The sequence below is a fragment of the Microcebus murinus genome, chromosome 8, assembly GCF_040939455.1.
Source record: "Microcebus murinus isolate Inina chromosome 8, M.murinus_Inina_mat1.0, whole genome shotgun sequence".
Taxonomy (NCBI): domain Eukaryota; kingdom Metazoa; phylum Chordata; class Mammalia; order Primates; family Cheirogaleidae; genus Microcebus; species Microcebus murinus.
In genome coordinates this window covers 31,456,544-31,467,070 of record NC_134111.1, presented here as the reverse complement: position 1 = coordinate 31,467,070, position 10,527 = coordinate 31,456,544, and the positions used below count along the sequence as shown (strand labels likewise).

At 36.0% G+C, this 10,527-nt stretch overlaps 1 long non-coding RNA gene across 1 annotated transcript in view; it reads right to left on the bottom strand.

Moving 5' to 3' along the window:
* Positions 1–267: 267 nt before the first annotated feature.
* Positions 268–10,527, bottom strand: part of LOC105868160 (uncharacterized) — an 81,952-nt gene continuing 71,692 nt past the window's right edge. The window contains exon 3 of the long non-coding RNA XR_012920495.1: positions 268–804. This is a non-coding gene — a long non-coding RNA (uncharacterized LOC105868160). The remainder of the gene's footprint in view (positions 805–10,527) is intronic.

Here is a 10,527-nt window from a genome sequence, read left to right as displayed (position 1 = left end):
TATAATTATCATCTATTAACATACATTGAAGCAAATAACACAAAAATGCAAAATGTGTCTCATATAACCTATCAGCATTCCAGTGACTAAGATGTTAGGTTAGATTTTATATTTTTCATATGGATTAGTATTAAATTATGATTTATGTCTTTAAGTGTTTATTATTAATAATGTTGGCCTTAGGCCACAAATGATTATATTTGTGAATAAAATACACTTGATTTCAATTCTTTTCCTTTCTTTTTTATTTTTTGTTTTTTTGTTTTTTGCTTCCTTAACATAAAAATTTTCCCTAACTACTTGTAAGTAGTAGCCATGGTAATTGAATAAAAGGATAATTAAATTCAGTTTAATATGAAAATAATTTCAAATAGCTTACTTTTTATACTTTCCCTACAAATAAATAGCCTATACAGTTATGAAAGCATAAAATTATATAAACAGTAGTGCTTACAGAAAAAATGAGTCCCATCTTCTGTCTCAAGTGTCCAAATGAACAGCAATGAAGTTCTCCAAACATCCCCTGGCAACTCCTTCCAATATTTAACAATGCAGTCTTTGGAAATTCTTCTTTAAGAAAACCTAAATCTTTAGTGATCTCAGGTAAACCTAGGCAAACCACCTTTTATGGGATATTGCCCAGCTTCACTTGCAGTTTGCTGAGGGCCATATGACTGTAGCCAGGTCAGTAAGATGTAAGAAAGATGATGCAATCCACTTCCAGATCTGTCCTTCAGAACATCTCATGCAATCTTCCAGGCATCTCCATAGCTGTGTTAAGGCCACATGTTCCAAGTGCCAGAGCTGTAAGATGGAGAAGTGTCACCCAATTGCATTGAACTTTGCACAAACCAAAGACAAACTTACTGTAGTAAGTGTCTGAGGTTCGCTTGTGACCACTTTATAGTTTAGTCTATTCAGGTTCAGATACTTACTATAGACCTTTTTCAGGTATGAGCATTGTGAAGGTTAATTTTAGTTGCCAACTTGACTGGATTAAGGGATACCTAAAGAATCTGGTAAAACGTTATTTTGGGGTGTGTCTGTGAGAGTGTTTCAAGAGAAGACTGGTGGGTGGGTCAGTGAACTGAATGGGGAAGATCTCAGTGTTGAGTGTTGGTGGCCATGATTCAATTGTTAGGGTCCCAGAGACAAAAAAAAAAAGCAGAGGCGAGGCATATTCCCTCACTTTTCTCCTGAGGCTGGGACCCCCTTCTCCTGCCTTTGGACATCAGAACTCCAGGCTCTCTGACCTTTGGATTCTGGGACTTGCACCCACGGACCCCCAGGTTGTCAGGTTTTCCACCTTGAACTAAGAGTTACACCATCAACTTGACTGGGTGGGAATACTTTTTGGACTTGAACTGAGCCACGTGACTGGCATCCCTGGGTCTCCAGCTTGCAGACGGCCTGGGGTGAGATTCTTCAGCCTCCATAATCACATGCGCCAATCCTCTTACTAAATCCCCTCCCATGTATACATGTAAACCCACATATATATGCTACATATATGCTACACACACACACACATGCTATTGGTTTTATCTCTCTGGAGAGCCATGAATAATACCAGCATAATGATAAAAAAAAATTCCAACATTCACTCCTACTTTCATCCCCTTCCACCACCATGCCCAGCCTTGTCCCTTCCATTCATTCAACAGCACTGTCGTTCAGGATTAGCATTCTGTCCTTGTGGTTCCTAGATTGTTTTCATCCCTGTGCAGTTATACATATTTTGCCCTTACTCCTTCCTCATTTGTCCTTGTATCTTTCTGTTTTCTCAGGATTCAGAATTTTAGCTCTCAAGCCTAACTCTCTCTTTGGGGCCAAAAGAAGTAGAGTTGGGCCAGAGCGAGCTGTTCTCAGACGTGTGTGCATCTCCTTGTGTGCTGGGAATCATTCCTTCTTCCCCCTGTGCCTTGGTGCTACAGAAGCCATCTCATGAGAGGCAGTGTTGTATCTGTTTTTAACCTGGGCAGGACTTGAGGGTCAGAGAGATTAGTTTTCTACTTCAACAGATTCCAGTCTTGCTGGGAAGAGGGGTATGGAGCCGATGTTTTCTGATCTTGGGGATCAGGTGGGGCTATTATCTAAAGTCACTGCCTTTTCCATGGTACTTCTATGATTGTTTCACCAGTGAAAGTGTTTCCAAGGAAGCCTACTAACAGTAAAAGACAATCTAAATAACTTCCACCTTCCAGGCCCCATTTTAGTGCTTTATCTTTCTGGGAGATTGTTTGACAGGATTTCTCCATTTTCTTTGCATAGAAGCTCCTTTCACTAACCTTTTTTCTGAGTGATCGTTTAATGAGATTTCCCCCACTTTCCTTGCATTAGAGCTCCATATTTTCTTTTTTGTCTTTTTACACAGGAACCGTTTCAACACACCTGCCATGTACAACTAGAATCTTTCAAGCAAGATAAAGATTAGCCTGACCTTTCTTACATCAATTAATCAATATGGTTATGCCACAGATTTACCTTTTAACCTTGGTGTTTCCATGGTGCAATAGTAAAGCCTGATTTGTGAGGCTGCTCCGTTTTACATAAGATGAAGAACAACCCCCTGTCTGTGTGTGTTGATAAAGTGTCAGAGCACAAGACAACACAGGAAGGAAAGGAGGCTTTTATTGTCTTCATCAGAAATGACTTTGCAAATTTAAGACTGGAGCCGCAATATGGGCAAAGCTGGGAGACTGAAATTAACTGCTGGGGTCTGTTTGCAGATTCCTGCTGCTGGAAAGGCCACTGTTGGAGAATGCTGTAAAGGGTGGAATCATTTGATCTGAATCCCAGTTAGGAACATGCTGTCTGTTGCCAGCATTAATGCCATTTCCCCATCATTGAGGCTTATCTCCAAGAGAAACAAGAAAGGTTTGCTCCATTGTATCCTGAACCTAAAAATGCCACTTTGCTTTCTGTTTTAGCCTGTCTCACAGGCAAGGAATTTAGAGAAGGCAGAGATGTGGAAGTATCTCAGAATATGATCAAATCCTTTTTTGCTGAATCCATTTCATGGCAGACAACACTACCACTGTGCCCTCTATGAGGTCTTTCTTGACAGAAAGATTTTCCTACCAGACTATAATGTGTGCATTTGTCTTATAAAAGAACTATAGAATTTCTTTTTGAGCATGTCATCCATCTCTTTTGTTTTACAAAAGGGAAAACTGGCCCTGGAAAAATGACATATTTTGATGCAGATTCCACAAATATTTAATGGCAGACTCAGATCTTAGAAATCAGTTTTCTGAGACCAGTATAGTTTCTACCCCAGATGCTAAGCTGTCACATTAGTTCTTAAGAATGCATCTAATTCTATGCTGATATTTGCAAAAGTACCACTTCTTCAGAAGCCAGTAATAGAACTCCTTGAAGATGTTGTATATTTCCTTGGGGCTTGCTTTGGAAGTGCTGTTCTAACCTGGGCATCTAGATGTACTGTCTTGAATCAGAAGAAAATTCAAATTATAGCTCCGCTACTTATCAACTGTGTGACCTTTAGCAAGTTATTTAACTTCTCTGTGACTTAATGTTCTCTTCTGTAAAATAAAATACCTCGTGAGGCTGTTTGGGGAGGAATGAAAGACTTACTACATAAAAAGCACTTAACACAGTGTCTGGCACATAATAAGCACCATATGAGGTTTGGTTCCATTCTTTTCTGGCATTCTTCAATGAATCTGGGGCATAGCTCTGTATTATGGTATTTTGTTCTTCATAAATTCTAAGTGTTTTATAATTCTTTACTCTCTTACAGTGTGCATACTATACTGTAGAGTTCTCCCAGTTCATTTTGAATATCTACATAGAGAGCAATTGGATGAGGTGCCTTTATATATGTATATATTAAAACCAAACAAAACCACCAACATCTATCATCTCACTCATATTCTGTCTCTTTTTGGGTGGTTCACAAAGAGTTAACCTATCTCTTTTCCAGGACATGGTGAGAAAGGTTGTTGAATGAAGTGCACTTTGCCTTCAACTTTTAAATTATGCAAAACACCACTAAACGCCAGAATCACGTACCGTGTGATCAGTGCATAAAGTGAGCTTTATTATGGATTTTGTGATGTTCCCAATGGCAACTCAATCATTAGAGTTACCTTTTAATAACCGAGCAGCACCTTTCTCTTGAACTAGGTTTGACCAATCATTAAAATGTGTCTGGTTTAGCCAAGGAACGCTGTTTGATAATGTGAGAGCCCAGGCTATAAGCACAGATTTGAGTAACTGTCTGTGTTTCCTTACCTTTAGTTAAAAGAAATGTCCTACTTTAAGAAAGTCTCCTTAAACAGTACATGCCTCTTAATAAATAAAGTGTTGTTGGTTCAAGTGTAAATTCATTCTTGATATGAAATTTGAAATCTGATGTTGGTTTAAATAATACAGAGGCAGGGTTACATTGAATAGAAAATCATGTGGAGCCAAACATAGTTTGCACTTGCTCAGTTTCCAAATTGAGGATAATTGTTTAAGGAATTAGCAGACACAAAAGGCATTATTTTCTTAATGCCACCTCAATTCCATTAGTCCAGGCTAAAACACAAAAGTCAGGTGATACCAGGCTTAGGTGTCATAAATTTCTCCTCTCCTCTATTTTAAAATTTTGCCTACAGCAATGTTTCTCACTTTCAAACAGTTGAGACAAGGTTATCATAGCAGATGAGTTGCGAGAACAATGAGCTTGAGGTTTAAAAATAAAATTCAAGGATGTTCTTAATAAGGTTATATACTGTTAATCTATGGTTTTCTGCCAAGTGGTGTCTCAAATGCCTCTTTGGGGGGTTATTTTATTTTAGAAGGATAGAGGATATAAATATTTAAGTATTTGGAGACTTTGTCTTTGACCTAAGGAAGTGTACACTTTGTTTAGATAGTAGTCTTAGAAATGTGATTATTTCATAGCATAGATAGACACAGGAATGCAAAGGAAAGCAATAAAGTCACTTTATTTTTCATCTAATGGAGTTCTCAAAGATTAAAAGGAATGATAATCACTAGAGTAGGAGTGAGGAAATAGGAATTCTCATACATTAATAGAGGGAGTGTAAATTGGTCCTTTCTTTAAGGGAAGGAATTTAGCAATATATATTAAAAGCCACAGACATGTGTAAACACAAACCCATAAGTTCCACTTCTAAGGAATCATCCTAAGAAGATAATTAGTCAAGGGCACAAAGATATATATGCAGAAGTCTATAGTTTATAAAATTAAAAAATTTAAAACAACCTAAGTATCCAATAATGAGTTAATCAGGTAATTTTATACAACAGAATGGAATGTAGCTGATAGAAATTATTACATCAATGCACATTTACCAATTTGGAAATACATTTTTGAATGATTGTTAATTGATGAAAGCATATTTTAAATCTAATTATAGTATGATGTCATTATAAGAGAGAAAAAGTTTTATATGAATAGGTATGAATTGAAGTACGTACACCAAAATGGTTACCTGTGATTGTCTTTGAATATTGGGTATTCAGGCAATTTATGCTTATTTATGTTTCCTAATGTCTATAATTAATATGTATTACTTGAGTGCACATTTTTTATTTTTTTATTTTTTTGAGACAGATATCAGCTTACAAGAGTACACATTTAAAAAAAATAAAGAATAGGATATATTTCATGGAAATAAATGGCATTTGGAAATATAATGATGTCATATTTGTTTTAATTTACTGGCATGAAAATATTGTTTCATTCCATCTTATTTGGCATGCCATTGTTATGAACTCTTAAAAAAAAAAAAAAAAACACTCTCCAAAGAGATCGCAAAGGATAGAAAAGCAGAGAGAAGGAAAGATGGCTGGAGAGAAGAGAAAAGAGAAAGAGGGAACAATTGAACTTAATGCAACCGTACATCGGAGGCTTGGAATTGCAAAGTCTAAGTCAAACTCCTGACTTTCTCTCGAGTCTGTTAAACCTTGTGAAAACCACTTTACTCTCTTGGGTTTCAATATTTTTATCTGCAAACTAAGAATAATAATATTCTTAATTAATTATTAAGAATATTATTAATTAATATTATAGAATATTAAGAATATTATTAGAATAATTAATTATTATTAGAATGATAATTATTCTAATAATTATGATAATTATTCTAATAATAATCTAATAATTATTATTCTAATAATAATTATTAGAATATTATTAGACTAATTAATTTAGAATATTAAGAATATTATTGATTAATTAATTTAATAATTAATATTCTTAATAATCGTCACAGGATTATTGTGACGATTACATAAGAAGTATGAGTCAAAATGCCTTTCTCATACAGGATGTGCAATACCTGCCTACAGTGAGCATGTGAAATGAGCTAGATACTGAGCTGCATGCTTTCCATACATTGCCACAACAACTCTATCACAGAGGCATTTTATCTCCATTTTGCAGATGAGGAAACTGAGTTGTAGAAAATTTCATCAACTTGCCCAAAGCCAGAGGGCTGGAAATAGGCAGATTAGCATGAATGTGACCAAAAGGGATACACCATATTAAATAGTGACAAACCAATCCCTCCCCGCTGCCTCTCCTTTTGACCTCTGTTTAGAAAAGAGAAGGTAGATCCCTGAAACTCAAATTGTATCCTGAAAAGTGCTCAGCTGCTTAAATTCTCCATGAAACTCGTTCTGCTCTACAAGCTAGTCTTGAAAACATTCAGATCCAAAAGAAAGATGGCAGAAAGAAAATGTGCACTATTTCCCATGTATTCTTATATAACCTTCCCTTTCTGAAGTTGATTTTTACGTGTTTTATTTTCTGTTGCAAATTTAATCTAATCCTTATACCCACATGCCTACTATATTTTCTTACAAATATTCTCTAATCCAGCCAAACAGTATAACTTTTGGATTTTTCTTGTGTGTTTTCCCTTTCAACTCAGCCTGTGCTATATTACAGTAGAATATTATTAATACATACTCCAAATCTGCTCTGAAATAATGATACTAGCTATAGAAATCTTAATTCAAAAAACATGGCTTAAAAGACTTGATTCAAACCAAAATATTCCATATGCGTTTATCAGTTTTCTTTCCATTAGAAATGGTATGTAAATATGTACATGCATAATCACAATTCATTGTTTCAAAAGAGTCATTATATATCAGACAAATGGCTGAGAACAACCACAATTAGCATGTTACCATGAAATACAGCTGTGACATGACCACGATAGTCCATTAGGATCAGACCTACTGTATCAATGTTTTAAGACTCAATCAGGTCAACATGGTGCTATCAAACAGTTCACAATTCACAAACCCCACCATCACATGAGCCACAGTAATGTGTGTTATTACCAAAGATATCTGTTAAAATCCTCTTAAAACACTGTAGTTAGGTGGCTTCTGATAGCTAAGCTCCTGGAGAAACGAATGCTATTCTTCTTCTGTTTCTTTACTCATATTTTTTACACTGTCTATAAACCCTGTCTTAGTTAGGGCTACCATAATAAAATACCTTAGACTGCATAATTTATAAAGAACATAAATTTATTTCTCACAGTTCTAGAGGCTGGAAAGTCAGAGATCAAGGTGCCAGGCACCTTCTATGTGTCTTCACGTGGTAGAAGGTGCAAACAGGATCCCTCACGCCTCTTTTATAAGGGCATTAATCCCATTAATTGACCTAATCACCTCCTAAAGGCCCCACCTCTTAATACTATCACCTTGGAGGTTAGGTTCCAACATATTAATTTGGGGGTACACAAACATTCAGACCACAGCAAATACCATCCTACAATCCCTTACAATTCTGCATGTAAAATTATATTCATCTTCTTCCGGAAGGGCATTTCTTTCATGGAGCCCGGCCTGTTGTCTGGTGAACTGAACTTCTTCCTCCTCTACATTCAAGTAGCAGCTTTTATGCTCCATGCCACTTATTATATTCTACTTGCCCTATAAGTCCACAATCCCTTAGCTGGAAATTTTTGGACTTAGAATAAGTAATAACATAGTATGAACCATGTGTTACACAGCACCTCCAGCAGTGAGGTACTCAGTGGTTGACACAGGACCTAAAAAATATCTTATTTGTATACTTAGAAGCATACGATATCAACCACATTTACCAGATAAATGGTTTGCAAAAATTTTCTCCCAATACACAGGCTGCCTTGTATTTTTGTTAATTGTTTCCTTTGCTGTGCAGAAGCTTTTTAGTTTATTTTTGTTTTTGTTGCCTAAATTTTTGATGTTATATCGAAAAAAATGATTGCCAAGGCCAATATCAAGGAACATTTCTCTTATGTTTTCTTCTAGGAATTTTACAGATTCAGGTCTTATGTTTAGGTCTTTAATCCATTTTGAGCTGATTTTTGTGTGGTGTAAGATAAAAGTTTAGTTTTGTTCTTTTGCATGTGGATATCTGGTTTTCCCAACTCACAGCTCAATAGCAAAAATACCCAAACTACTCGGTTTAAAAATGGGCAAAGGACCTGAACAGACATTTTTCCAAAGAAGATACACAAATGGCCAACAGGCATATGTAAAGGTGTTCAACATCTCTAATCATCAGAGAAAGGGAGATCAAAATTACCTCAAGCCTGTTAGGATGGCTCTTATCAAAAACACAACAAATGCTGATGATGTGGAGAAAACGGAACCTTCGTACACCATTGGAAGGAATGTAAATTGGTACAGCCATTATGAAAAACAGTACAGAGTTTCCTTAAAAAATAAAAATAGAACTACCATATAACCCAACAATTCCTCTGCTAGGTATATATCCAAAGGAAGTAAAATTAGCACCTCATAGAGATATCTGGACTATCTGTTCATTGTACTATTATTACCAATAGCCAAGATATGTAATCAACCTAAGTGTCCACCAACAAATGAATGGATAAAGAAACCATGATATATGGCCGGGCGCTGTGGCTCACGCCTGTAATCCTAGCTCTTGGGAGGCCGAGGCGGGCGGATTGCTCAAGGTCAGGAGTTCAAAACCAGCCTGAGCAAGAGCGAGACCCCGTCTCTACTATAAATAGAAAGAAATTAATCGGCCAACTGATATATATATAAAAAATTAGCCGGGCATGGTGGCGCATGCCTGTAGTCCAGCTACTCGGGAGGCTGAGGCAGAAGGATCACTCAAGCCCAGGAGTTTGAGGTTGCTGTGAGCTAGGCTGACGCCACGGCACTCACTCTAGCCTGGACAACAAAGTGAGACTCTGTCTCAAAAAAAAAAAAAAAAAAAAAGAAACCATGATATATATGTGATACATAAACCGTGATGTATACAATGGAATACTACCTAGCCTTAAAAATCAAGGAGCTACTTCCATTTGTGACAACATGGATGAACCTGGAGGGCATTATGCTAAATGAAATAATCCAGATGGATAAAAAAATACTTCATTATTGTATGTGGAATCTAAAAAGAGTTGAACTCTCAGAGTTGAAACAGAGAGTAGAATGGTGTTTATTTACCAGTGGTGGGACAGGAGAGGGAGTGGAGTGGACAGATGCAGAATACAAACTTGCAGTTATATAGGGTAAATAAGTCTAGAGATCTAATATATAGCATGAGGATTATAGTTAATAATATCATATTGCATAATGAAAATTTGCAAAGATAGTAGATTTTAGGTGCAATTGCCACAAAAAAAAAAAATAGAAAAAGGTAACTAGATGAGGTGATGGATATGTTAATTTGCTTGACTGCAGGAATTGCAGTAAAAAATATATGTATTACAAAACATCTTTCTGTACACCTTAAATATATACAATAAACAATACAATTTTTAAAAAAGAAGTATATGGAAGGTTGTTTCTTCACTTGGATGGAAGAAAGAAATCTATATACAAATAATCAAAGAGAAAAGCCTTTTTATCCTCAAACCAAACTCTCCTACACTGGGAGAAAATACTTCAGTAAAATTTCATTATAAACAAAGACCTGATGCCCAAAGTCTATTGTTTCTTCCATGCTAATCACTTGAGAAGAAATTTTCTAAGTTAAGCATTAAGGGGCTATGAAATCCCTTGAATCATACAACTTTATACAACAAAATAAACATAGGGCAAAGAGCTCTATAAGTACCTAGATTAAGTCTTGCAACCAAATTGGCAAATCACTAATAACAGGACTTTTGTTCCTTTCACAAGTGGTCAAAAATATAAATAATTGAACCTTGTGCCAACGAGACTAACAGCAAATTCATGTGAGATCATTTAAAAGAGGAGAAAATGACTCTTGAAAAGGTCCCTGATGAGATTTTGCTTTTTCCTAAGAGACTCTAGATAGCATTCTGCTGCAGCATTTTAAAAACCACTTTCTAAAATTGGGCACCTTCATTATCATGCATTACATTTGCACTCTCCACTTAGGGTGCTTTGAAAAAGAACAGCACCCCAGTTGTGTTTTTTACATTAAATGTACCTTCTCTCACATTTGATCTTTCCCTATGACAGTCATTTTATTTCATAGCAACTAGATTTCTTTGTCTATTTATTGAATGTGTAGTTTTCAAATTATGCAAGAGATGGCCACCC